The sequence below is a fragment of the Pinus tabuliformis genome, chromosome 2_2, assembly GCF_031772625.1.
Source record: "Pinus tabuliformis cultivar Carrire ecotype Pingquan chromosome 2_2, CPIR1, whole genome shotgun sequence".
Lineage (NCBI taxonomy): Eukaryota > Viridiplantae > Streptophyta > Pinopsida > Pinales > Pinaceae > Pinus > Pinus tabuliformis.
In genome coordinates this window covers 224,931,951-224,958,270 of record NC_142300.1, presented here as the reverse complement: position 1 = coordinate 224,958,270, position 26,320 = coordinate 224,931,951, and positions in this window count along the sequence as shown.

Below are 26,320 nucleotides of genomic sequence, written 5' to 3'. Positions count from 1 at the left end.
TTCACTCTATTAGCATAAATATAATCAAAAACGTGCAATGAACTAATGAGAATGGTGGATTAAGTCGAATTAGGAGGTTAAATGAGCCCATATAATTACCCATTTCTAGGGCTCATCAGTAATGCATAATCTGTTAATGTAAATGTGTTGTATATGCTGTTAATGTTGTCCTGTCCGTGTCGACTACTCTATCGCACATTAGATAGACCTTTCACATGAACCTTGCTGTAACAACCGCTGCAGTCGTCTCAGAATGATCAATGAGTGTTGTACGTGTTATCTTACCTTGTAAGTTGTGACTGTCACTTCTGAGTGGACTGCTCCACCGGAGGTTGTGTATGTCCTTTGTGTTGTGTGTTCCTAGCTGAATTGGGATTGATCCCTTTCAACCTAGAACTTATCTTCACCTTTTGCCCTTCACAGTGAAATAACCATTGACACAAGTACACTTACACTCACCAGGCACATGAACCTCACTTCTCAAATATAAAGCGAACCACTCTCATGTGCTGACAAGCAGGAGTTGAGGTAAATCCTTAAGACAATGCCAACTGAGCCATCACATTGGATGGGAATCCATACCAAACGATGTGAGGTCTAGTTGGAACTTCATACTGGGGTGATCGCCTGAATGTTGGCTGGTCCAACATTGTCAACACCAAGGCTCAAGTCACCATCCATAACTCCATGAAACTTCCAAAAATGAAAGATAACATTAGAACGATGATACAAATTCAATTACTTAAACAAGGACTTGATTAGACCCTTACTGGCCATGACAGACATTTCGTCAAACATGTCACAAATATGCATTCTACAGGTTTAAACAATAGATTTGAGCATATGGGTCTCATACTTATTTGAGAATCAATAAGAATCATTGATGCCTCATCACAATAAATTCATTACCATCTATTAGACATATATTCATTGTACACCCAATGATTAACTAAAACATGATGAGATCCATACATTTTCACTGTCGTAAAACTCATTCATAACCAGCATATAACCAATAGAAATATCAAGGATATAACAACCATACAAGCCACATATAAATAAGTAGATTTATCCATAAAATACCAAGGAAAAAGAGAGATCTTATTGATGATTTCATAGGCCTACCAAGTATGGGACTTCCATGAACCACCTGACCATAGACTAGGATGAACCAAATATTTCATTCAGCTAGTCACCCTTGTTATCCCCAACAACTGCCCAAGGCCGAGAAAGGTAGTTGAATGAGGTAACATCAAACCTCTTTTGCTTGAAATCTTGTAATCAATTGGGATTATTGGAGATCAGTCAAAGTTTTAGGCTAGATCTTATGCTCAATGTGTTTGAAAATTTGGGATGATGATGCTGGATTAGGGAAAGTGTCACTGTAGCTAGGATTTTGAGATGGCAGAAGGATTACATCACAAAAAAAAATAGGAGCAAGGTAGCAAAAAATCAGTGATAGATTAATATTTTAAGTCGAAGTAGTGTAGGGTTTGAAAATGCAAAGAGGTCCTGGTGAGCACGAGGGTCATGAATTCACCACTTCTTGAAGAAAAACATAAAAAATTATATCTCCAAACAAAATAGAGCTTCAAAATAAAAAATTATGTTAATTAAACTTATGGAAAATCACTGAAGACATGAAATATGGAAATATAGAATATATAGATCTAAAATATGATTAATCCAAAATATGAAGTCCAAGTTACAATAACCTAGATCTCTAATGTCCAACCTTTAAAATGAATGATAAAATGATACATATATACCAAAAAAACATTTCCCCTCTCTCAGGGGTTGAATCCATGAGATGGGGAGAAGTTCCCAAAGCATCTTTGACTAAAACCTAGTAATTAGGGAGGTTATGAAATGCTTCCTCTTTTAGTTAATAACCAAGAGGGAATATCTCCATACATTAAATAGAGGTAAGGAAACCTATTTAACCATATAGTAACCCATTTACATTTACATTTGACCATTTACATTCATCCACTTTCACCTTTTCAATTTTACAAAAGTCAAACTAGAAACTCTGAAAAATTGCACAATGAAACTTTTAATTAAAATCTTAGAAAATTGCAAAAGCGCAACGCCAAGTTTAAATCCATTTTTAGGTGGCTTCCTGAAGTCAAAATTGAAATTTGAAAGAATGATAAATTATAATTTTTGTCTAGTTTCCATAACATCTTGAATATTTAAACATGACCCATGGGAAGGCCTCGAAAAACGCATTCTCCCAAGGTGTCTCTAGATGCGCAATGGCTATCAAAAAGAGAGGTATAATGTTGAGTTTTGACCCATTTTTCTCATTTTTCTCAAAATCTAAGCCTTTTTTAAAAAATATGAGGAAATGGGTTTTGAGAAGAGGCCATTAGATTTCCAGAAATGCAAGCCACTTGTCATTTTGAGCCATGAGGAAAAAGCGAAACACCAAGGCGTCGCGCTTCTGGACTTAGTGAAATTTCTGAATTTGCACCAAATTTCACCAAAAAACAAAAAATTCTCAAAAGACTCCCAAACTTGGTCCAAAAGTGCTAAATGAGGTGTACTATGCTATCAAGGATGCCTCAGAAAGAATCTCCAGGTTTTCCTTCTCATTTTTTCTTTTTAGGGTTTTCTTTGAGTTTGGCCTTCAACTGCTTAATTATGACCTTGGCAACTTGATTCCTTATGTAATAATGGATGGCCATCTTCCTTTGCAAATTTTTATCCCTGCTAATCCTATCAAGGAGCTTCTCAAGGTGGAAATTGATCTTTTCAAAGACAAAACTCCCTGTCTTCATTTATTTCCATGGCAATCCTCTCCTCAAAGGTAAATGCTTCCACTGGTGGCTTTTGTTCTCTTCTAGGCCTAGGTTCATGCCTTTGAACCAATTTTCACCATGTTTTGGTATGTCTATAGCTTGAGAAATGGAATCAAATGAAAACATGAAATCAATCCTTGCAATAGTGGTCTTGTATTCATTCAAGTTGAGGGAAAATATACCTGTGAGATGTTCATGGTGATCCACTTCTTGCACTTTTTGACAAAACTCTAAACAACTAACATCTTCAAAACATTTCTTGACAAAAGGGAAGGAGATGATTTCATTGAAATTAAAGGGTTCAAACCTAAGTATTTTTCCTCCCTTATTATATTTCCTCTTCTTTCATGGTGGTGAATCAGGCTCCATACTTTCAAACCCTAGGTGGAAAACAGGTAAAAAAAGTGAAATATGTTGCTATGAGGGAATGAGGTGATATGAGGGACTTGGGAGTTGCCTAATTTTTTGAGGAAATCTAGGAGGGTAGGGTATGATTTTAATGAGTAGAGGAAAAAGGAATTTTTGAATGAGTGAGGGGAGGGAGTGAAAAAGGCCAAAACACAGGGCTGCTCTTGGAAGAGATAGGGTAGATTAGGATTTAGAGAGAAAGGATGGAAAATAAGGTGATAAAGTTCTGTTATGGATAAGAATAGTGTATTAGTTGTAAATAGAGGTTTAGAGACAAGGAATATAGGGTTTAGGGCAAAATATCATCATTTGAAGATCAAAACCATGAAAATCATGTAAACCCTAGGAGAAGAAGTATTTGATCAATTTCTTGACATATGAGGCAAAGGAGGGCATGAAAATAATTAAAATTACTTGTTATAGAGCCTGGAAAATGAAATGACTAAAGAAGAGCATTGAAAAATAGATTTTGGTGGTCAAACACCAATTCTGGACAACTCTGCCCCATGCACAGCGTGTTGTCTATGTGCACAACATAGGCTCTTTGTGCACAACCAATTGTCTTCAAACACCCTTTTGGAGGCCTTAAACTGCTCCAAATTGGAAACTTGATAGCTCGTTGGAAAGATATTGAAGTATGTTATAATATGGACACCTCAAGAATGTAATTTGGATACTTCAGTAGGGAGAAAAGTTGATTTTCCCAAGGTCACTCCAAAAACACAAGGTGTCTCTGACAAAAGTGTAGCTCCAACTTGCAGAGAGATTTTGACTGCGTTCCTTTCGGATTTTTGGGCTGAAGGTGGTATGGTTTGAAATATTATGATGTATTCTACACAATAGAGTCCTTAAGCACTATCAACACCTGCTCCAAATCCCTAAAAAACTGTCTTGAAGTCAAGCTGTCTAGAATTGTAACAACTCTCTTGTAGCAAGTGTAGTTTGGGCATTTATACCAAATAATAATACCTGTGCATAAAAAGAAGGAGGTTTTTGTTCCTTGGCCTGTCATTGACAAAAAACTCTTTCACTTTTATAAAATTCTTCTCCATTTGGTCAGAAACTTATTTTGAATAAAAAATGTCCTTATGAGAAATGATGAGATGAGGTTGATAGTGTCAGTCTTTGCAGCCTTCCTCCAGTGATCAAACATTCTCTTACAAAGTGATTTTAAAGTGTCGAGGTCAAATTTTGTCATTTCAGTGAGTCTTCAAGAAAAATTTGGTCACTAGGTACTAGGTCTAGGGTTTGCTTTTATTCCTGTCAAAGTTGTCCAAATGTCAGTCCATGTCACCATTTAGCTGAGTGTACCATCATTCAGAGGCTTGTCATTATCATTTCAAGTTCCACTAGGTCATTTTACACCTTATTCATGCTTCAATTGCGCCTAAGTAAGGTCATTTCCCTCTCCTAGGGTTTTGAAGGCAATTTCTCTTGGACGATCAAATCATCGGAAAAACTTGTATCCTGATGTTCATACACCTTCCCTTATCCTTAAAGTACCTTATCAAACACTTCCCATCACTGAGATCCCCCAAATTCCTCATTTTCGCACAAACCCTAGTTTCTTGCTACAACCTGGCAATTTTCTAGGTTGGACCTGTGTTTTGCCTTTTTGGACCCCTTCTCCTCACTCAATATTTGAAATTACACTTTCCCCTACTTCTTAACATCCCTCCCTACTTCCAAGGATTTTCCCAAGAATTTAGAAGCCGTTTATGCCCTTCATTTCGCTTCATTTCGACAAATCCCTTGTTCCACACATTGGGATAGGTTTCACTCAAATGATGTTTTTGAGCAATAAAAGATGAATTTTTGAAAATGGAGAGAGGTTTTTGTCCACAACATGCCAAGGAAGAAAAATTCCTTCACTTTTTACACAGGTGTCATGGTTTTGGAGAAATGTCAAAAATACAATCGCCTCGGGAGAATTGATGCACCTATGAAGTGACCTTGGGAAAATCAAGTTTTATCCTAGCTCGGTTGGCCAAATGACTTGCTTGATGAGCCAAATGATAACTAGAAACAAATATATTTTCAATGAGCTATCATGAGCTCAATTTTGAGTTGAGTAAGGCATTCCAAAGTTGACTGTAATAGAACTCTGCCTTTAGGCAGCCTCATTTGGTACATTTTGACAAATCTTGGGAGATTTGACTTTTGGCAGTGCAAATGAACTCCAAATTAAAAATTTATAGTTGAATTGGGAAGTAGACTCAAATACCTTTCCAAAGAGCTATCTTTCATCCAATTTGGACATCGGGAAGGCCTCCAAAAGGCTCCTGTAAAAAGGCGCGACGCACATAGAGAGCGTAGCGCACTGGGAGAAATTTTCCAGTGTAAATTTACACTGGCGCGGCGCACATGGAAGGCATGGCGCATAGAGCTGCCAAGGCTGATTTTTCTCAGAATTTGCAACCAATTTCCTTCAATCCCTTGAATTTTCCATGTGGGGTCAATCTCTCAGTGTTTCATCCATTTTTATGTTAGTATGATGATAGTAAATGGTGGCTTATGGTTGCACAAAAAACTCTTAAACCCTACCTCTTGAAAGCATCAAAACCATTGCTCTAGGGTTGAAAAATTGTTGTGTTGATGCCAAGGCTCCTCTTTCACCTCTCATTTTTTCACTCCTTTCCATTGTTCCCTTCCCCCCTATCCCATTTTCCCCTATTTTCCCTATCCCTCCACTCATTTGTCAATGTAAAACCCCAAAACCCTTCCTTGTAAAATCCCCAAACCCTCCTACATGTCCCTAAAAAAAATCTTCTCCCCATAATCCCTAATCCCATCATATTAATCCCCTTCCTAACATTCCCTTTTTGCATTGTTCCCCTTGGTGGCATATATCACAAACAACACCTAGTTTCACACCATCATCAAAGGGCAGCCTAAGTATAGTACACACAGCTATCATGGCATCACAACACTCATCATAGTATGAGATGGAGACACAAAGTGACTCATCCTCGAAAGAGCAGACTCCCAGGAGACATCACAAGAGTGGCAAACATGTTAGGGATGAGCCCACTACCCTCATTGAATTACAAGCATGCCCTCTTGCCATGTCATGTTTCCAACACCTAGAATGTTTTGAATGTTGTCAAAGGGTGGCTAATGTTAGATTTCATCATGAGTTGGCCCGTCTTTTTGTGCTTCACCTACATGGAGGCCAGTCTATCTTGGCTGGGTTCACCTTCACATTGACACCCGAAACTATCTCAGTGGCAACAGGCATACCAAATGTTGGAGAATAGTGGCATAAGAAGAAGAAGGTGGATAGGCAACACTATGAGCCTTACATTAAGGCCAGATTCTTGAGTCAGCTCACAAGAGTCTTTCCATTCAGATATTTGAAAGATGAGTATGCTCCACTCATGAAATTGATCATGAAGTACTTCAGTTGTGAGGTATGAGTGCAAAGGCCCAGATAAGGAGCTTGAAGGCAAAATTGAGCAAAGTAGCAAAAGAGGAAAAAGAGAAAGATCGGCTTTGAATCTTGGGTGAAGCTTCCTTGGCACAACATAACACTTCATAGAGGACCTCCAGCCCAAATTTCAAGAAATTTGGGGAAATTTTGGTCACATGACAAATTTTTGGGCAAAACACAGGTTTTTTCTCCCTGTGGTGCAGCGCTAAAAATTTTGAGCTCCAATTGAATAATGGTTTACATTTTTGGATTCAGGATGAAAAATCACGACTATTGGTGCTTGGACAAGAAATTTGGGCAATATCTGAGTCTCCAGGAGGTCAAAAACTCCCAAAAAATGACCTCTCTACCCCTATTTTGACACACAGGAAGCAGTCTTGGGAGAATGGAGATTTGGAGGGGCAAATGAGCACCAAATTCAGAAATTGCACTTGGGTTAGAAAGTAGACAGGACAATCTTTCCAACAAGCACACTTTGGTACATTTTGGACTCCTACAAGTTCCTCAAAACAGGCTCCAAATTGGCGCGGCACACATAGAAAATGGCGCGGCGCATACAGGAAAAAAGCCCAATTTTACCTCCTTTTCGTGAAATTTCGATTTGAAACTTCTCCAAGTGGGCCCACTCATCTACATTTCAATTTTTGGGCATCTAAGGCAGCATTTAAAGTATTTTCACTTCAGATTGGCTTCTATCCAAGTGGCAAAGGAAGGCAAACGGTCACCCAAGCCATTTGTCATGTTTGTAACGCTGCACCTGTAGCTAATGGTTGGCTTTCCACTTCCATTTTGTAATGATTCGAGTAACTCCCAAACCCCTGGGTGTTCTATATCTTCATGGCACATTCTATATATTGTATGCAAACTATTTGCAAAGGGTTGATTGGCTTGTAATTTCTGGGAGACTGCGGGAGAGAAACTCAGTTCTTCATTGTACATTTTGACAGAGGATTAATGAAAGGCAGCAGCTCTGTTTCATGAGATTCATGTGGTTGTGAGTGTAGCAAATGTGTCTCTTATGTTTTCATATGTATTTCGTTATGTTCATAACTCAATTCATGTTCATTTCCAGTGAAATTTTCTGAGTTAGATAAGGTAGAATTCAATTTTATTGCTCTGCCTGTGGGAAAATTTCATGTTCAGTGTTCTTCTTCTGTTGAAAAGGATTCATGTTCCTATGCCCTTTTCACTCTCCTAAGCAATCTCTCCATTCTGTGTTATTTCGAACTAAATTGCTAGACTTTCTACCTGTCTTGCCTCACGAAATAATCTATGCCTTTGTATTAAATTCTCTACTCATTGCTGTCAGTTGGTCCCATGCCATCCCAGAAACTCAGTCATTCATAAAAAATTGCTTCTTGTATCCATATTTACTTACTAGCCTAAGATAAATATTTCACTGTTACTCATCTCAGACCATTCCGTTTACTTATTCGCTGAGCATGACTCAAAGAGAGCCCTCTCTTGTTCTGGTAGTGCTAGCTACCAGACTAAGCATGGCTTGTGGTTACCCTTAATTTTGCCTTCCTTCAGCCTAAGGCAGATTTAGGTTCTAACATAGTGGCGACCATACTGGAGAAGAAAATGGTTTGCTTGAAGATTGTTTTGCCCCAGTACATCTATCAAACTTAGATCTGATGGTTGATGGTGAACAACATTCAGACATAAGAAGACGGCTGAAATCATTCACCTAGCAACTCCATTCACTGAAGAATCCAGCAATCGGTGCTTCATGGTGACTCCACTGCAGAGAGGTCAGTAGCTTTGATATTTTCAAGATGGATCGGGTTGCAAGAAGATATGCTCCCATGAGCCGAGATCACATTCTAGGCTTTCCAAATAAGATTCTGAAAGTAGATTGGTCAAGGAATTTGCCTACGTTTAAAGATGATGGTAAGAAGGACGCTGCTTTACATCTAGTTCGATTTCACATGCATATTCGCAAGTTGAAGGTTGATTTTCCTGAAGATTGCTTAATGAAGATATTCATGGCCACTCTAGAAGGTGAAGCCCAATCTTGGTATGAAAGTTTTCCGCCTGCTTGTATTTACTGTTTAAAGGATTTTCATGCCATGTTCATTGAAAGATATAAAGACTCTTATCCATCATTAAATCTAGTTCATGACTGTTGCAAACATGCTTCTACTTTTATTGAAAGCCTTGAAAAATACTATGAGGATGATAATTTTATGGATGATGAGATCATGGAAGCCCTGGATGAAAGTCCCTTTCAACAGCGTAAAGACGATCATGAAAATTTGCAGCATGATCAAGATTGTAGTATGGTGGAAGAGGAAAGAATTTTGCATCTTGACAGTCAACAAGAATTACATGAAATGGATCAGCAGTATGAGGAATATTTATATACACCTTCACTTGAAATTAATGAAGACAATCACTGTTTGAGCGAAAGGAAACAAAAGGTCTTATCTCCTTTGTCTGAAGACGAGATAGGTCAAATCTTGCACGGTTATGTTCCAGCTCAAGCTAAAGCGGATTTGCAGTGCGCACATCGTCAAGAAAGTGTTGGTGAAACTTCTTCCTCTTTTGAAAAGGATGACAGTCCAGTGAACAGCTTTATAGATCAGCAGGTTGAAGAATTCCATATGGCTGAAAGTGATGAAAGAAAAAGTGTCGTTTCGGATCTATCCATAGAAGAAGACAACATGTAGGGAAGTCTAGTTCTACTTTCAGAATGTGATAACGTTAAGTCAACCCTTTCAGATCCAGTTTTGGATTATGGTGACCAAGAAAACCTTGTACTAAGTCCCATGAAAGAGAACTCTGCTGCTAAAATCATCTGGGATGAAGAAGACAGAGTTTTGGATCCAAATGTTCTCATGTCATCAGAACACAGTCTTCATGAAGAGGTAATCTAGTCAGCTCATGAAAAACAAGATGAGAATTTTGTTCAAGTAAGTGAAAAAGATTCCTTGGATGAATCGTTGGTAGATGATAGAAATGTCATGCTTGGGTTTCAAGAATCATTCGAAGTTTCTTTTCTCATGATTGATGAATGCAAATACAATCTGGCTGTCATATCATATGAAGGTGACCTACAATACATTCAGGCTACTGAAGAGTATAACATTCAGGATTGTCTTTCAGAGTCTTCCTCATATGTTTCATGTTTTGAAGTGTTCTTTGAAGAGGAAATCCGCTCATCTGCTTGTTCAAAATTTTTTGAGGACCAGGAACATACTTTTTCTGAAGTACATTATGAAGGAAGGTCAGAATGAAAAGAAAAAACACATCTTGTTTCCTCAGCAGGAGGTAAATCTTCATGTTTTTCATGATCCAATGGCAAATCTGTTACAGTCAGCAGTGAAAGTCATTATTGCAGTATTCAGTGATGAAGGAGATCATGGTCAATTATGTTTTTGGAGACCCAATTACCAGTATCAATTGTTGACCAGAAGATCTGATCAGAAGAATCAGTCAAGAAGCCATCTTCTTGATTGGTTACATTGGCAGTTTGATATAATTTGATGATATATAGTCTTGTAAGAAATGCAGGTGGTCATGTACTACCACCAAGCTTTAAGTTCAGTTCTTAGTATTTTGAGTTAGTTTGTTAGAGTCAAGTTTTTTTTAGTCATGTCAGTTTTCATTGAGTCTATTTGAGTCAAATTTCAGTCAATACATTGAGTCATGTTGGTTTGTCGGAATAATGGACTCCATAGCCCAATGGACGAAGGCATTGTTTGCTCACCCAAAGATCTTCAGTTCTTGGCACCTCCATGGAGCTACCATCCCCCATTAGAGCCAATGTTAGTGTCAGTATTTGCAGCCTTCCTCCAGTGATCAAACATGCTCTTACAAAGTGATTTTAAAGTGTCGAGGTCAAATTTTGTCATTTCAGTGAGTCTTCAAGCAAAATTTGGTCACTAGGTACTAGGTCTAGGGTTTGCTTTTACTCCTGTCAAAGTTGTCCAAATGTCAGTCCATGTCACTATTCAGCTGAGTGTACCATCATTCAGAGGGTTTTCATTATCATGTCAAGTTCCACTGGGTCATTTTACACCTTATTCATGCTTCAGTTACGCCTAGGTAAGGTCATTTCCCTCTCCTAGGGTTTTGAAGGCAATTTCTCTTGGACGGTCAAATCATCGGTAAAACTTGTATCCTGATGTTCATACACCTTCCCCTATCCTTAAAGTACATTATCAAACACTTCCCCTCACTAAGATCCCCCAAATTCCTCATTTTCGCAGAAACCCTAGTTTCTTGCTACAACTTGGCAATTTTCTAGGTTGGACCTATGTTTTGCCTTTTTGGACCCCTTCCCCTCACTCAATATTTGAAATTACACTTTCCCCTGCTTCTTAACATCCCTCCCTACTTCCAATAATTTTCCCAAGAATTTAGAAGCCGCTTATCCCCTTCATTTCACTTCATTTTGACAAATCCCTTGTTCCACACATCAGGATAGGTTTCACTAAAATTATGTTTCTGAGCAATAAAAGATGAATTTTTGAAAACTGAGAGTGGTTTTTGTCCACAACATCCTAATTAAGAAAAACATCCTTTAACTTTTACACATGTGTCATGGTTTTGGAGAAATGTCAAAAATACATTTGCCTCGGGAGAATTGATGCACCTCTGAAGTGACCTTGGGAAAATCAAGTTTTCTCCTAGCTCGGTTGGCCAAATAAATTTATTGATGAGCCAAATGATAACTAAACACAAATATATTTCCAATGAGCTATCATGAGCTCAATTTGGAGTTTAGGAAGGCATTCAAAAGTTGACTATAACAGCACTCTGCCTTTAGGTAGCCTCATTTGGTGCATTTTGACCAGTATTGTGAGATTTGAGTTTTGACAGGGAAAATAAACTCCAAATTGAACAATTCTAGTTGAGTTAGACATTAGACTCAAATACCTTTCCAACAAGCTATCTTGCACCCAATTTGGACACCGGGAAGGCCTCCAAAAGGCTCCTACAAAACGGTGTGACACACATAGAGAGCGCGGCGCACTGGGAGAAATTTTCCAGTGTAAATTTACACTGGCGCGGCGCACATGGAAGACACAGTGCATAGAGCTGCCAAGGCTGATTTTTCTCAGAATTTGCAACCAATTGCCTTCAATCCCTTGAATTTTCTAGGTGGGGTCAATCTCTCAGTGTTTCATCCATTTTTATGTTAGTATGATGATAGTAAATGGCGGCTTATGGTTGCACAAAAAACTCTTAAACCCTATCTCTTGAAAGCATCAAAACCATTGCTCTAGGGTTGAAAAATTGTTGTGTTGATGCAAAGGCTCCTCTTTCACATCTCATTTTTTCACTCCTTTCCATTGTTCCCTTCCCCCCTATCCCATTTTTCCCTATCCCTCCACTCATTTGTCAATGTAAAACCCCAAAACCCTTCCTTGTAAAATCCCCAAACCCTCCTACATGTCCCTAAAAAAAAACTTCTCCCCATAATCCCTAATCCCATCATATTAATCCCCTTCCTAACATTCCCTTTTTGCATTGTTCCCCTTGGTGGCAGATATCACAAACAACACCTAGCTTCACACCATCATCAAAGGGCAGCCTAAATACAGTACACACAGCAGTCATGGCATCACAGCACTCATCAGAGTATGAGATGGAGACACAAAGTGACTCATCCTTAGAAGATCAGGCTCCTAGGAGACATCACAAGAGCGGCAAACATGTTAGGGATGAGCCCACTACCCTCACTAAATTACAAGCATGCCCTCTTGCCATGTCATGTTTCCAGCACCTAGCATGTTTTGAATTTTGTCAAAGGGTGGCTAATGTTAGAGTTCATCATGAGTTGGCCCGTCCTTTTGTGCTTCACCTACATGGAGGTCAGTCTATCTTGGCCGGGATCACCTTCACATTGACACCCGAAACTATCTCAGTGGCAACAGGCATAGCAAATGTGGGAGAACAGTGGCATAAGAAGAAGAAGGTGGATAGGCAACACTATGAGCCTTACATTAAGGCCATATTCTTGAGTCAGCTCACAAGAGTCTTTCCATTCAGATATTTGAAAGATGAGTATGCTCTACTCATGAAATTGATGATGAAGTACTTTAGTTGTGAGGTATGAGTGCAAAGGCCTGGATAAGGAGCTTGAAGGCAAAATTGAGCAAAGCAGCAAAAGAGGCAAAAGAGAAAGATCGGCTTTGAATATTTGGCTGAAGCTTCCTTGGCATAGCATAACACTTCATAGAGGACCTCCAGCCCAAATTTCAAGAAATTTGGGGAAATTTTGGTCACATGACAAATGTTTGGGCAAAACACAGGTTTTTTCTCCCTATGCGCTGCGCCACTGGCGCGGCGCTAAAAATTGGGAGCTCCAAATGAAGAATGGTTTCCATTTTTGGATTCATCATGAAAAATCACAACTACTGGTTCTTGGACAAGAAATTTGGGCAAGATCTGAGTCTCCAAGAGGTCAAAAACACCCAAAAAATGACCTCTCTGCCCCTATTTTGACACATAGGAAGCAGCCTTGGGAGAATGGAGATTTTTGGAGGGAAAATGAGCACCAAATTCAGAAATTCCACTTGGGTTAGAAATTAGACAGGACAGGCTTTCAACAAGAACACTTGGGCACATTTTGGACTCCTGCAAGTTCCTCAAAACAGGCTCCAAAGTGGCGCAGCGCATACAGGAAAGAAGCACAATTTTACCTCTGTTTCGCGAAATTTCGATTCACGACTTCTCCAAGTGGGCCCGCTCATCTACATTTCAGTTTTTGGGCACCTAAAGGTGGCATTTAAAGTATTTTCACTCCAGATTGGCTTCTATCCAAGTGGTAAAGGAAGGCAAACGCTCACCCAAGCCATTTGTCATGTTTGTAACGCTGCACCTATAGCTAATGGTTGGCTTTCCACTTCCATTTTGTAATGATTCGAGTAACTCCCCTACCCCTGGGTGTTCTATCTCTTCATGGCACAATCTATATATTGTATGCAAACTATTCACAAAGGGTTGACTGGCTTGTAATTTCTGGGAGACTGCGGGAGAGAAACTCAGTTATTCATTGTACATTTTGACATAGAATTAATGAAAGGTAGCGGCTCTGTTTCATGAGATTCATGTGGTTGTGAGTGTAGCAAATGTGTCTCTTATGTTTTCATATGTATTTCGTCATGTTTCATAATTCAATTCATGTTCATTTCCAGTGAAATTTTCTGAGTTAGATAAGGTAGAATTCAATTTTATTGCTCTGCCTATGGGAAAATTTCATGTTCAGTGTTCTTCTTCTGTTGAAAAGGATTCATGTTCCTATGCCATTTTCACTCTCCTACGCAATCTCTCCATTCCACGTTATTTCGAACTAAATTGCTAGACAATCTGCCTGTCTTGCCTCACGAAATAATCTGTGCCTTTGTATTAAATTCTCTGCTCATTGTTGTCCGTTGGTCCCATACCATCCCAGAAACTCAGTCATTCATAAAAAATTGCTTCTTGTATCCATATTTACTTACTAGCCTAAGATCAATATTTCACTGTTAGTCATCTCAGACCATTCCGTTTACTTATTCACTGAGCGTGACTCGGAGAGAGCCCTCTCCTGTTCTGGTAGGGCTAGCTACCAGACTGAGCGTGGTTTGTGGTTACCCTGAATTTTTCCTTCCTTCAGCCTAAGGCAGATTTAGGTGCTAACAGAGGTAATGTACTACAACATTGTCTTATTTGAAATAAAACATTACCTTTACATTTATTTTTCTTTCCCTAAGCTACTAACTCCCTTTACCCATTGACTCACATGATGGACATGTTTTTGTTTTGACATATGGTATCATGATGACACATGGAGTGAAACCCTAAACCATGAGCTAAAATGAGGAATTTAACCATTTGATGACCCAAGACATTTAAATGAAGATATGATACCTCGAATAAGACAATTACCATGATGAGTGATGAAGACCATGATACTGAAAAAATTAATAAAGGTTGAACGTCCCTAATGAGTGACCATTTTTTTTATTGAAAAACTATTTGAAACCATAAAAATTTGACATAAGACCCTAATAGAAAAAATTGTAAGAGCACTTTTTGATCACCGGTGACTAACATGACTGATAGGCACTAACATTGGATCTAGCTGGGGATGGAGGATCCTTGGAGGTTTCAAGAACACCGTAGAACATGTAGCCTTATTCATTGGGCATGGAGTCAAAATGCAAAAGACCAAACTCAAAACTGAAAACTGACTTGACTATAAAAAACATACCGACTAAACTTACTTATGGTAGCATACCATTGGGATCTTAGGGCCTTCACCTCAAGCTTCAAATCCTGATGATCTGACAGGCACTAACATTGGATCTAGCTGGGGATGGAGGATCCTTGGAGGTTTCAAGAACATTGTAGAACAGGTAGCCTTATTCATTGGGCATGGAGTCAAAATGCGAAAGACCAAACTCAAAATTGAAAACTGAGTTGATTATAAAAAACATACCGACTGAACTTACTTATGGTAGCATACCATTGGGATCTTAGGGCCTTGACCTCAAGCTTCAAATCTTGATGATAACCGCCTACCTGCTAAACATTCTATAAAATCATGTGTAAGGATCCCTCCAGTGTAACCAATCCAAAAAATGGCTACATTAATTATGCTCGTACTTTCCTTGAGCAGGAAAAAAACAAAAGCTAGGCCACTCCAAGTGTCTACTAAACATGTGTACATGATCCATAAATATAATAAAACTCATCTCCCTTGATCATTGTAGCAACTTATCAAAAGGATCCTAAAACTCATGAATGACTACCTTTTCTTGATGATCAATAATGAGACAAGAATATTCTTCCTTTTTGGACATTAGTTGTTTCATAAAATGAAGTTTGTCATTCTCAAGCGAAACAAAAGTAGACTGCAAATTTTTGGATGAACTTTGTAACATGACTGCTACTAAAAAAAACAATGAATCCAGCTGCTTGATCAAATTCATGTCATCTTTGTTTTGAAGCCCATAGTTAACTAATGGAGAAGGACTTTGATTAGAGATACCATCCACAACATCGACTATTGGATCAAGGAGAACTTGAGGGGACTGCTACAACTTTTCATACAATGGTTCCAATGAGACTACATGATTTTCTATAAGCTTGTCATGTTCCACACTTTCGACTGCATTTTCAAACTGAATGTTGCTTGGTAATGGTGATTGTGGATTAAAAACATATTCTATATTAAAAACAACATTCTCAACAAATTCAAGAGAAGGTTGCCATCTGCTTTCAACTTTCTCATTTGCTTCCTTGGTAACCTTATAGTTTTCTCTTATTATTTTGAAAGAATAGAAGAACAAAGGTAAGGAGTCTTGTTCAAGAATTTCATGGTCTTCTCCATGCTCAACATCAAAACTGAAAGAATGTTGATTTCTAATCTTAGGAAAGTTTTCTCTTAGTAATTGAAATGAAGTAAAACATAAAGGCAACGACCTTTCACCTGATTTGAAATTTTATAGATTCTCTTCATTGATGTCATGATTGATATGCATAGGTTGAGTGATACATCTGAGCTTCTCTAATAAAGCTTATTCCTCCCAAAACATGTCACTGATTTCCTTGTAGAGTCAACCTCTATTTCAACAACATAATCATCATCATACTAATCATACTTTTGTAACTCATCATTATAAGTAATGACATCAAACATACACATTAGATCAGTGGATTGATCCTCCACGGGTTGATCTACAGATCCATTTTCATGACTTTCCATAAATGAATACATAATTCAATCACTTTCTAATCTATGGTAACTGAAATTAGCAGCCGAATGGTTAGGGTCAACAACCTCTTCTTCCTCTGTAGTAAGTGGGATATAGTGTTTTTGAATAGTAAGTTCATCTCTCGTGATGATTTTTCTCATCATTTATGCCATTGTGCTTATCAAAATTTTGAGCTTCGCTTCTGAAGATGCCAGATACTCCTTCTCTATGTTATCCCTCGCTTCTTCTTTCAACTTTGACCTTTTTGACCAGCAAATTAGCTTCCACAATTATTGCATGGCCCTACATTTCTTCAGGTGTGGTAGTGTTCCTTTCTGTCAATTGAAATTCCATTTTTGGATCAAAGGCATCCAGGTAGTGTAAGAGAGCTAAACGGAGTGGCGGTTTGATATCAACAAGGATTGAATGGTATACTTGATTGTACCTGGCTGAAAGTTGTTGCACTATTTCTCCTAGTTGTCTTTCCAACTCATTATATTCTTCGAAAATAAAAAAAGGACTCCTCTTGATCACGCATCTATAAAGGAAAACTTTCACAAACTAATGAAAATAAAAAATGCGTGCAGACGGTAAGTTCTTGAACCATTTCTTGGCTTCACCTTGCAAAGATAAAGCAAAAAATCCTGACACTAACATCATCTTCTTCAACCTCAAAAAGGTTGAGAAAATTTTCAAAACTCTAAATGTGTTTTTCAGCAGTGACGTTACCATATTCTCCATCAAACTTGGGAAGGTATTTGTAGTAATGTTCGGGGAAATCATGGAGTATAGGAGGTAAGATGAGTGTCTTGTATCTATCTGGAATTTTACAAGGTGTAGGAGTATGTACAAAAGCTGTAAGATTAGTCTTGATCTCTTGAGGCTCATCAAGCTGAAGATGGTCATCATAAGATTCAGAAGAAGGGTCTTGACCAAGATCAAAGGCGTATAGAGAATTTGTATTCAAAATCTTCAAAGGAAAGGAATCAAATGCAAGTCTGGGATCTTTTATCAAATACAATATACTCTGGAAAACCTTCTTGACATTCTCAGGAAAAGAGAAGAAATAATTTACAATAAAGAACATGAAGTCTTGGATGAAATTACAACTTGAATACCTGATCTTCCCATATTGTCCTTTCATTTTTTTTCTAGTAAGGTTCATCCTCTAGTGTAGTTTTTGAATTAAATTTGAAAGTGATTTGGAGTCCCCAGGTGAATGATTTCAGCATTCATATGTGTCTGATTTCTTTTTACCATCAACTATCAGATCTAATCCTTATCTTTCTTTCCCAGGGAAGATATGATCTCTTGTTTCCCTAACAACAATGCCAAAATGTTATCCCCAACAACTCCCCAAGGCTGATAAAGGTGGTCGAATGAGGTAACCTCAACCCTATTTTGCTTGATAGCTAGGCCTATCAAGTTGGAGAGGGCGCTCTCATTGAAATCTTGCAATCAATTGGGATGATTGGAGATCAATCAAAGTTTTAGGCTAGATTTTATGCTCAGTGTGTTTGAGAATTTGGGATGATGATGCTGGATCAGGGAAAAGGTTTTGAGATGGCAGAAGGATTATAGGACAACCAAAAATAGGAGCAAGGTAGCAACAAATCAGTGATAGATTAAGATTTTAAGTCGAAGTAGTGTAGGTTTCGAAAATGCAGAGAGGTCCTGGTGAGAATGAGGGTCATGAATTCACCAATTCTTGAATAAAATCATACAAAATGATATCTCCAAACAAAGCAGAGCTTCAAAAGCAAGAATTATGTTCATTAAACTTATGGAGAATCACTGAAGACTTGAAATATGGAAATATGAAATATATAACAATCATAGATAACCATAACATGAGAAAAACATTATCAATAACTTACTGCACAAGAATTCCTATAATATGGTTGCAACTAGTTTCTTTGATTAATCCAAAAGATGAAGTCCAAGCTATAATAATCTAGATCTCTGATGCCTGACCTTTCAAATGAATGATAAAATGATACATATAGACCAAAACAACCTTTTCCCTCTCTCAGGGGTCAAATCCATAAGATGGGGAGCAGTTCCCAAAGCATCCTTGACTAAAACCCTAGTAACTAGGGAGGTTATGAAATGCTTCCTCTTTTAGCTAATAACCAAGAGGGAATCTATCCATACATTAAATAGGGTAAAGACACCTCTTTACCCATATAGTAACCCATTTACAGTCATCCACTTTCTCCTTTTGACTTTTACAAAAGTCAAACTAGAAACTCTGAAAAATTACACAGTGAAAATTTTAATTAAAATTTGAGAAAATTGCAGAAGCGTAGTGCCAAGTTTTAGGCCAGTTTTAGGTGCCTTCCTAAAATAACCATTGAAAAAATAAAGAATGGTAAACTATCCTTGTCTGTCTAGTTTTCATAAAATATTTAATTTTTGAAAATCACCCATGGGAAGGCCTCCAAAAGCTCATTCTCCTAAGGTGTCTCCAGATGTGCAACACCTATCAAAAAGAGGGGGTAAATGTTGATTTTTAACCCCTTTTTTTCATTTTTCCAAAAATCTGAGCCCTGTCTGAAAAATATGAGGAAATGAGTTTTGAGAGGAGGCCATCACGTTTCTATAAATGCAATCCACTTGTCATTTGGAGCCCTGAGGAAAAAGCGCAGTGCTTGGTACTAATGAAATTTCTAAATTTGCACCAAATTTCACCAAAAAACAAAAAATGCTCAAAAGACTCCCAAAATTGGTCCAGAAGTGTTGAATGAGGTGTACTATGCTATCATGGATGACTCAGTAAGAATATTCAAGTTTTCCTTCTCATTTTTACTTTTAAGGGTTTTCTTTGAGTTTGGCCAACTGGTTGATTCTGACCTTGACAACCTGATTCCTTGTGTAATAATGGATGGCCCTCTTCCTTTGCAACTTGCTATCCTTGCTAACCTTTTAAAGGAGATTATCAAGGTGAAAATTGATCTTTTCAATCCAAAACTCCCTGTCTTCATTTATTTCCATGACAATCCTCTCCTCAAAGGTCAATTCTTCCATTGGTGGCTTTTGTTCTCTTCTAGGCCTAGGTTCATGCCTTTGAACTAGTTTTCACCATGGTTTGGTATGCCTGTAGCTTGAGATATGGAATCCACTAAAAAAATGAAATTAGTCCCTGTAATTTTGATCTTGTCTTCCTTCAAGGTGAGGGAAAATATACCTGTGAAATGTTCATGGTGACCCACTTCCTGCACTTTTTGACAAAACTCTAAATAATTGACATCTTCAAAAAAATTATTGACAAAAGGGAAGGAGGTGATTTAATTGCAATTAGAGGGTTAAAAAATTGGTATTTTTCCTCCCTTATTATATTTCCTCTTCTCTGATGGTGGTGAACCAGGCTCCATACTTTAAAACCCTAGGTGGAAAACAGGTGAAAAAAGTGAAATATGCTACTATGAGGGAATGAGGTGATATGAGGGACTTGGGAGTTGAATAAATTTTTGAGGAAATTTAGGAGGGTAGGGGATGATGTTAATGAGTAGGGGAAAAAGGAATTTTTCGAAATGAGTGAGGGGAGGGAGTGAAAACTACCAAAACATAGGCTTGCTCTTGGAAGAGATAGGGTAGATTAGGGTTTAGAGAGAAAGGATGGAAAATAAGGGGAGAAAGTTATGTGATGGATGGAAATAGTTTATTAGCTATAAATATAGGTGTAGGGACAAGGAATGTAGGGCTTAGGGCATCAATTCATCATTTGAAGATCAAAACCATGAAAATCATGTAAACCCTAGGAAAAGAAGTATTTGATCAATTTATTGACATATGAGGCAAAGGAGGGCACAAAAATTAGTTAAATTACTTGTTATAGACCCTAGAGGATGAAATGACTGAAGAGGAGCTTTGAAAAATAGATTTTGGTGGTCAAACACCAATTCTGGAGAACTCTACCCCGTGCACAGCGAGCTGTCTTCCAACCCGCATTTGGAGGCCTTAAACTGCTCCAAATTGAAAAATTGATAGCTAGTTGGAAATATATTTAAGTCTAATACAATATGGAAACCTAAAGAATGTAATTTGGGCACTCCAGCAGGGATAAAAAGTGATGTTCCCATTGTCTCTCCAAAAAAGTAGGGTGTCTCTGACAAAAGCGCAGCACCAACTTGCAAAGAACTTTTGACCGCCTTCCTGGAGGATTTTTGGGCTGAAAGTGATATGGTTTGAAATATTATGACGTATGATACACAATAGAGTCCTTAAGAACTATCAACACCTGCTGAAAATACCTGAAAAACTACCTTGAAGTCAAGTTGTCCAAAAGTGTAACAACTCTCCCATAGCAAGTGTATTTTGGAAATTTCTCTCAAATAATAATACCTATGCATAAACCGAAGGAGGTTTTTGTTCCTTAGCCTATCATTGAATTTTTTTTTTAACTTTGTAAAATTCTTCTCCATTTGGTTAGAAATTTATTTTGAAGAAAAATGTCCTTATGAGAAATGATGAGACGAGGTAGTGTACCACATCATTGTCTTATTTGAAATAAAACATTACCTTTACCATTATTTTTCTTTCCCTAAGCTGCTAAATCCCTTTACCCACTGACTCACATGATGGACATGTTTTTGTTTTGACATAAGTTATCATGATGACACATGGAGTGAAACCCTAGACCATGACCTAAAATGAGGAATTTAACCATTTCATGACCCAGGACGTTTAAATGAAGATATGATACCTCAAATAAGACAATGACCATGATAAGTGATGAAGAACATGAGACTGAAAAGAGTAGTAAATACTAAACCTCCCTAACTAGTGACCAAATTGTACTAAAAAGCTATTTGAAACCATAAAAATTTGACCTAAGACCCTAGTAGAAAAATTTGTAAGAGCACATTTTGATCACCGGTGACTGACATGACTGACAGGAACTAACAATTCTCATTCCATATTCCAAGCATGAATGTGGGATCTCATAAAACAAATAAATCAAAACCATCCAGGGCTTCGAAAGGCTACCTCAAACATCAACCAGTGATTCCACCTCACAGTCTAACATCACTAACCATCACCATATTGGTATCTACCCAAGTTGTCCAGGGCTCTAGAGCATTTGTTCCAACCATGGCTTCAAGGACTAGTAACTCAACCCATAGTTGTTGCTAGGCTTCTAGAACGTTTGTCCAACTAGTGCTTCTAGGACTAGTAACTCAACCCCCCAAGGGCTTCCAGAGCATTTGTCTAGCCAAGGCTTCTAGGTTTAGTAAGTGAACCTAAGATATTACAGGGATTCTAGAGCATTTGTCACCCAAGTCTTCTAAGAACTAGTAACCCAACCATAGCCAAAGAAACATGAGAATCAACCAGAAAAAATATAAAGGAACCCACAACACCATAGCTATCTAGGAAATGGCAAGGCTAGGGAAATCCACTTTCAATCCAGGCAATCCTTCATTTCATTGACATATCATAACCAAGAAACCACATGCATATGCCATGCATGCCAAAACTAGTAAGGAAAACATACATGCAACTTGGTACATGCAAGAAAAACACGTTGTAGTTTTTGATCCTGATGTCCTCTTGTGCTTTCCTTCTCTTCCTTTTCCTTCTCCAAACCCCAAGTATGCCACACTCCTCCAAGAGTGATCCAAGAAAAATCTAAGTGTCCAAGAGTATGATAGAGAGAGAGAATAAAGAGGGAGCTCCAAAACTGAACTGACAAAAGGTATCAACTGATCCTTAGAAGCCTTTTTTATCAATGAGGCCTTTATTTTCTTCATTTTCCTACTCACATGCAACCCGTGACCTTTCACATCCCTTTTCTCCTAAATTCCATTATTTTCATAAATAAAATGCCAATAAGTGCCTCATACCTTTCCAAAGCCTTTTCCATTTCTTTTGCCAATTTACTTAGCCATTAATTAATCATAAGGGATCCCCATCACTATGTTTTTTCCCAACATTCAGCTTGGAATATGTGTCCCATGACCAAGGTATTATTTTACCTTTATTAATTTTTACATGGATTTTTGACCAGGGTTATTACAAATCCCTCCCACTTGGGGGAACACTATCCTCGATGTTCAATGACACCTACAACCACAAGAATTTTGAAAGAAAAACATACTACCCATGGAGATTTATAGCTTAGCTCGTTGTAGTATTTATAATGATCAACTTGCTGAGAAGCAAACCAACATGACAACCATAACGACACGACATTCATACCACTTATTGGAGCTTTATAACATATCTCTTGGTAGTATTTACATCCATATACATATGTATATATACCAAAACATCATACAAAAACATATACCTAAACATCTACCAATGACATATGAAAATATTCACTCAACCAACAAATAGAGAAGGATACATATCTCACATCTGATCTACCATTTCCCATGTGACTTCCACTACGCTTTAACCTACTCTATTTCTTGGTTCCGAAGTATGAGCATCTTTCTCTACAAAATGCACTGAGGTTCTAGAGGGAATTCTCCTTCTAGCTCCACCTGCAATACAAATGAGTCAATCACATGATCAACATATTTAACATACTTCTGAAGCAATGACACATGGAAAACATCATGGAATTTCACTGTCAAAGGTAGTGCAAGTCAATATGCTACTAGCCCAATCCTCTCAAGAACCCTAAAGGTCCACAAAATTTAGGTGCTAGTTTGGCACACGATCCAAACCGCAAGGATATCTTCTTCGGCTTGATGTGCAAGTACACCAGATCCCCAACCTGAAATCCTTAAACAACATGTTCTGATCTACATAGCTCTTCTACCTATCCTATGTTTCTTTTAGATTCTTCTTGATTACCTATTCCATTTTTGCCAAAATGTCTGGTCTAATCAACACCCTGTTAACTGGATCACTCCAAGTAATGGGATTATTATGACTCCACCTATAGAGTTTCTCAAATGGACACATCCTCAAAGATTCCCGATACCCATTGTTGTAAGAAAAATCAACTAATGGAAGATATTCTTCCCACTTCTGTTGCTGATGCATCACGTACATCCTCAATATGTCGTCCAAAACAATGTTGGCCCTCTCTATCTATCCATCTATCTACGGATGATAATCTGTTATGAAGGCCAATTCTATACCTAATCCTGCAAACAACTCCTTCCAAAACTTGGAAGTGAACTTTGTATCCTTATCTGACATAATCTTTTGTGGAGAACTATCTGACACAATCTTCTATGGAGCACTATGCAATCTCACTACATCTCTGATGAAGATCTATGCTACATCATTCAATGAGTATGTAGACTTCAATGGAATGAAGTCCGCTACCATTTTAAACCTGTCCACCACAACCATGATGGAATCATGTTTCCTAGATGTCCTTGGCAAATGTGTGATAAACTCCATGGAAATTACCTACCATTTCCACTCTGGAATCATAATTGGTTGTAGTATTCCACATGGATGCTTACACTCTACCTTCACCTTATTATAGACATTTTTGGGCATGGCAACCCCAATCATAAATGTCCATATACCAAGGGCTATTAAGTCCCTAAAAGTGTTGTTCCAACCCCTAAAAGAACAAGGTCAGCTGATTACATCATCTCCAAGAAGTTCTCCATGAAAAACTACTCAGAACTGGGCAAAACTGGACCATATCACCTGCTCCATGGTCAAAGTGCGCTGCATCCCACCTAAATGCACACAAGAGGTGTGATGCATACTGAAAAGCCCTTCTATGGGGTGCGATGGGTGAGAGTGGGCAAATGGCAGGGTCAATCTGTGAGGTGGAGGATCATGGAATCTTCCAGAAACTTCTCCTGTGACACTTGCCTCTCTGCATTCGCCCAGGGATGAGTAAGAGATCATCAATCTCCAAGTGGAATCAAGAACTATCAGAGAGAGGACACTAATCAAATCTCAAAAGCTAACTCACCCCCCTTGCAAACATCTATATATGGATCCCTCATCCCAGAGATTCGGGGGCTGGAATTTTGTATCTTGTAAGGAAGTGCTGCTGGTTTCTTGGTGTAACATCATAGTGTTGGGTGATCTAAGCTTTTCATGAGGTGAAGAAGGGCTTTCTTGCTGAGAGGATGACACTGGGTCAGAACAATTGGTTGTAATCCTCTTTGCTATTCTTGATTATTAATAAAGCTATTCAAGTTTTCCTCCACATTCTTGTATGATTGATGATATATGCATTTATGTGGTCAATATATATCTGGTCCTATATTGTTTATGATAGTAGATCTCTATTCTTGGATAGTGTTATGCTGCTTTGATTCTACAGGTACTCTTTGAAGCTGGGTAAATGAGGAAGCAAGTGGCAAAGGTCTATCAGAAGGGAGAGGAAACAAGCAAGGAACCAAGCGCAAGATAGAGGTTGGTCTCCTTATTTCCCCTCTTATTTACTTCTCATAAAGGAAAACGAAAGTGGTTTTAGTTTGTTTGTTTCTAAGGTAACTACCAGCCTTAGTGGGACTAGCAGCACTGCATAGACACTAGATTTCCCGATAACAAAATGGCGACTCCACTGGGGAGCGAATAGATTGTTTGTTTGTCTATATGTGTTTGCTTTATAAACTTACAGATGGAGCCTGAAGTCAAGCCAGCTAGCTTCGAACTGTATTTTCTATGCAAGTGCAAAGTAGATCAATGCTACTTCAATCTATCTCTGGGTTTTTTTATTAATTGAATAATCGATTTACAAGCTCTCTAATTGTCCTTGTGGTGGCTCTAGTAACCTCCTTATATCTACCCCTGTGATTTATTTACTGATTACCACTTGCTCGGCCTAAATCCCTGAACTAAGCTGCAAAATGTGACCCGGAACCCAGTTGAAGTCTCGTCCCTAGACCATCGCACTGTCTCTTCTTTGGAATCTGGATGCATCGCACTTCCCATGTGTAGTAGGTGCGCTGCATCTCACTTTCCCTATGTTACAGGTGCGCTGATCATACAAGACCTCTTCTGCTCTTAGATTTTGGTTTCAGTGTTCACTCTTTTCAAATCTATTCAGGAGTTTTGTTGTTTGTAGTCAGTATACCTCTATTGGAACCCCCTTCCTTACCATTATTCCACCTCCATTGTGCAAAGAACTGTAAATGTTTTTATGTATTGTGACCCATTTTCAGTTCTCTTTTACAAAGAAGTAGCATAATTGAACTGTCGTTTCTTGATTTGGAAGTGTCGCAAGTGTCGTTTTCAGTCATAGAAGAGAATCCAATTGTTCTTGATAGTCGATTACATTGTTACTCTTGTATTTTATTTGAATTAATAGTTTTCAAGTGTCGAAAGCAAGTTTTCAATTCCAAATCGCAAAGTGTCATCATTGTCTTCATTTTGTCTTGAAAGAAGCTTGTTAGTAATATCGCTTTGAAAAATAATTCAAATTTGTGCTTAGCTTTATTTTTATCATTCACATATTAAGAAGGCTAAAAAAAAATACATGCATGTGCATTTGCATTTAGACTGTTTGTTGGTTTGATTTACGACAGTGCATATAGTGTGTGCTCTATTCTCTATGTTGAAAGAATATCATCCCTCTTTCCTTAGTAGCTAGGATTTTCATTGCAAAAATAAGATTAAACGATTGTTTATCATCTTAGATTGCATTTTACGAATTGTATATCTACATCACGTGATGAAACTGAAAGGAAAATTTCTTAAGCAAGATCAACTGTAAAATAAATTTAATGAATCTAAAAATGCTTTGGAACCTAACGCACAACATTTAGAAGTCTAGGCTAGAGACGTATTCCGGCGTCGTAAAACCTGGTAACTGTTGTTTTCATTGCTAGTTGGGTGATTCCTCCACTTTGAGACGATAAATTCTAGTACGGACTTGTGCTCCCACGTACATCGAGTACATATTGGGAGACCACAATAGGCTTTATCCTTTATCCATAGGAAGCCGTGTCTACCACCCTATCAATCGCAATGCACCGAACACAACATTCAGGAAGATTGATTGTCGTACCGTAAAAAAGTATTCTGCAGTTTTGCGATTGGTTTGGTAATCC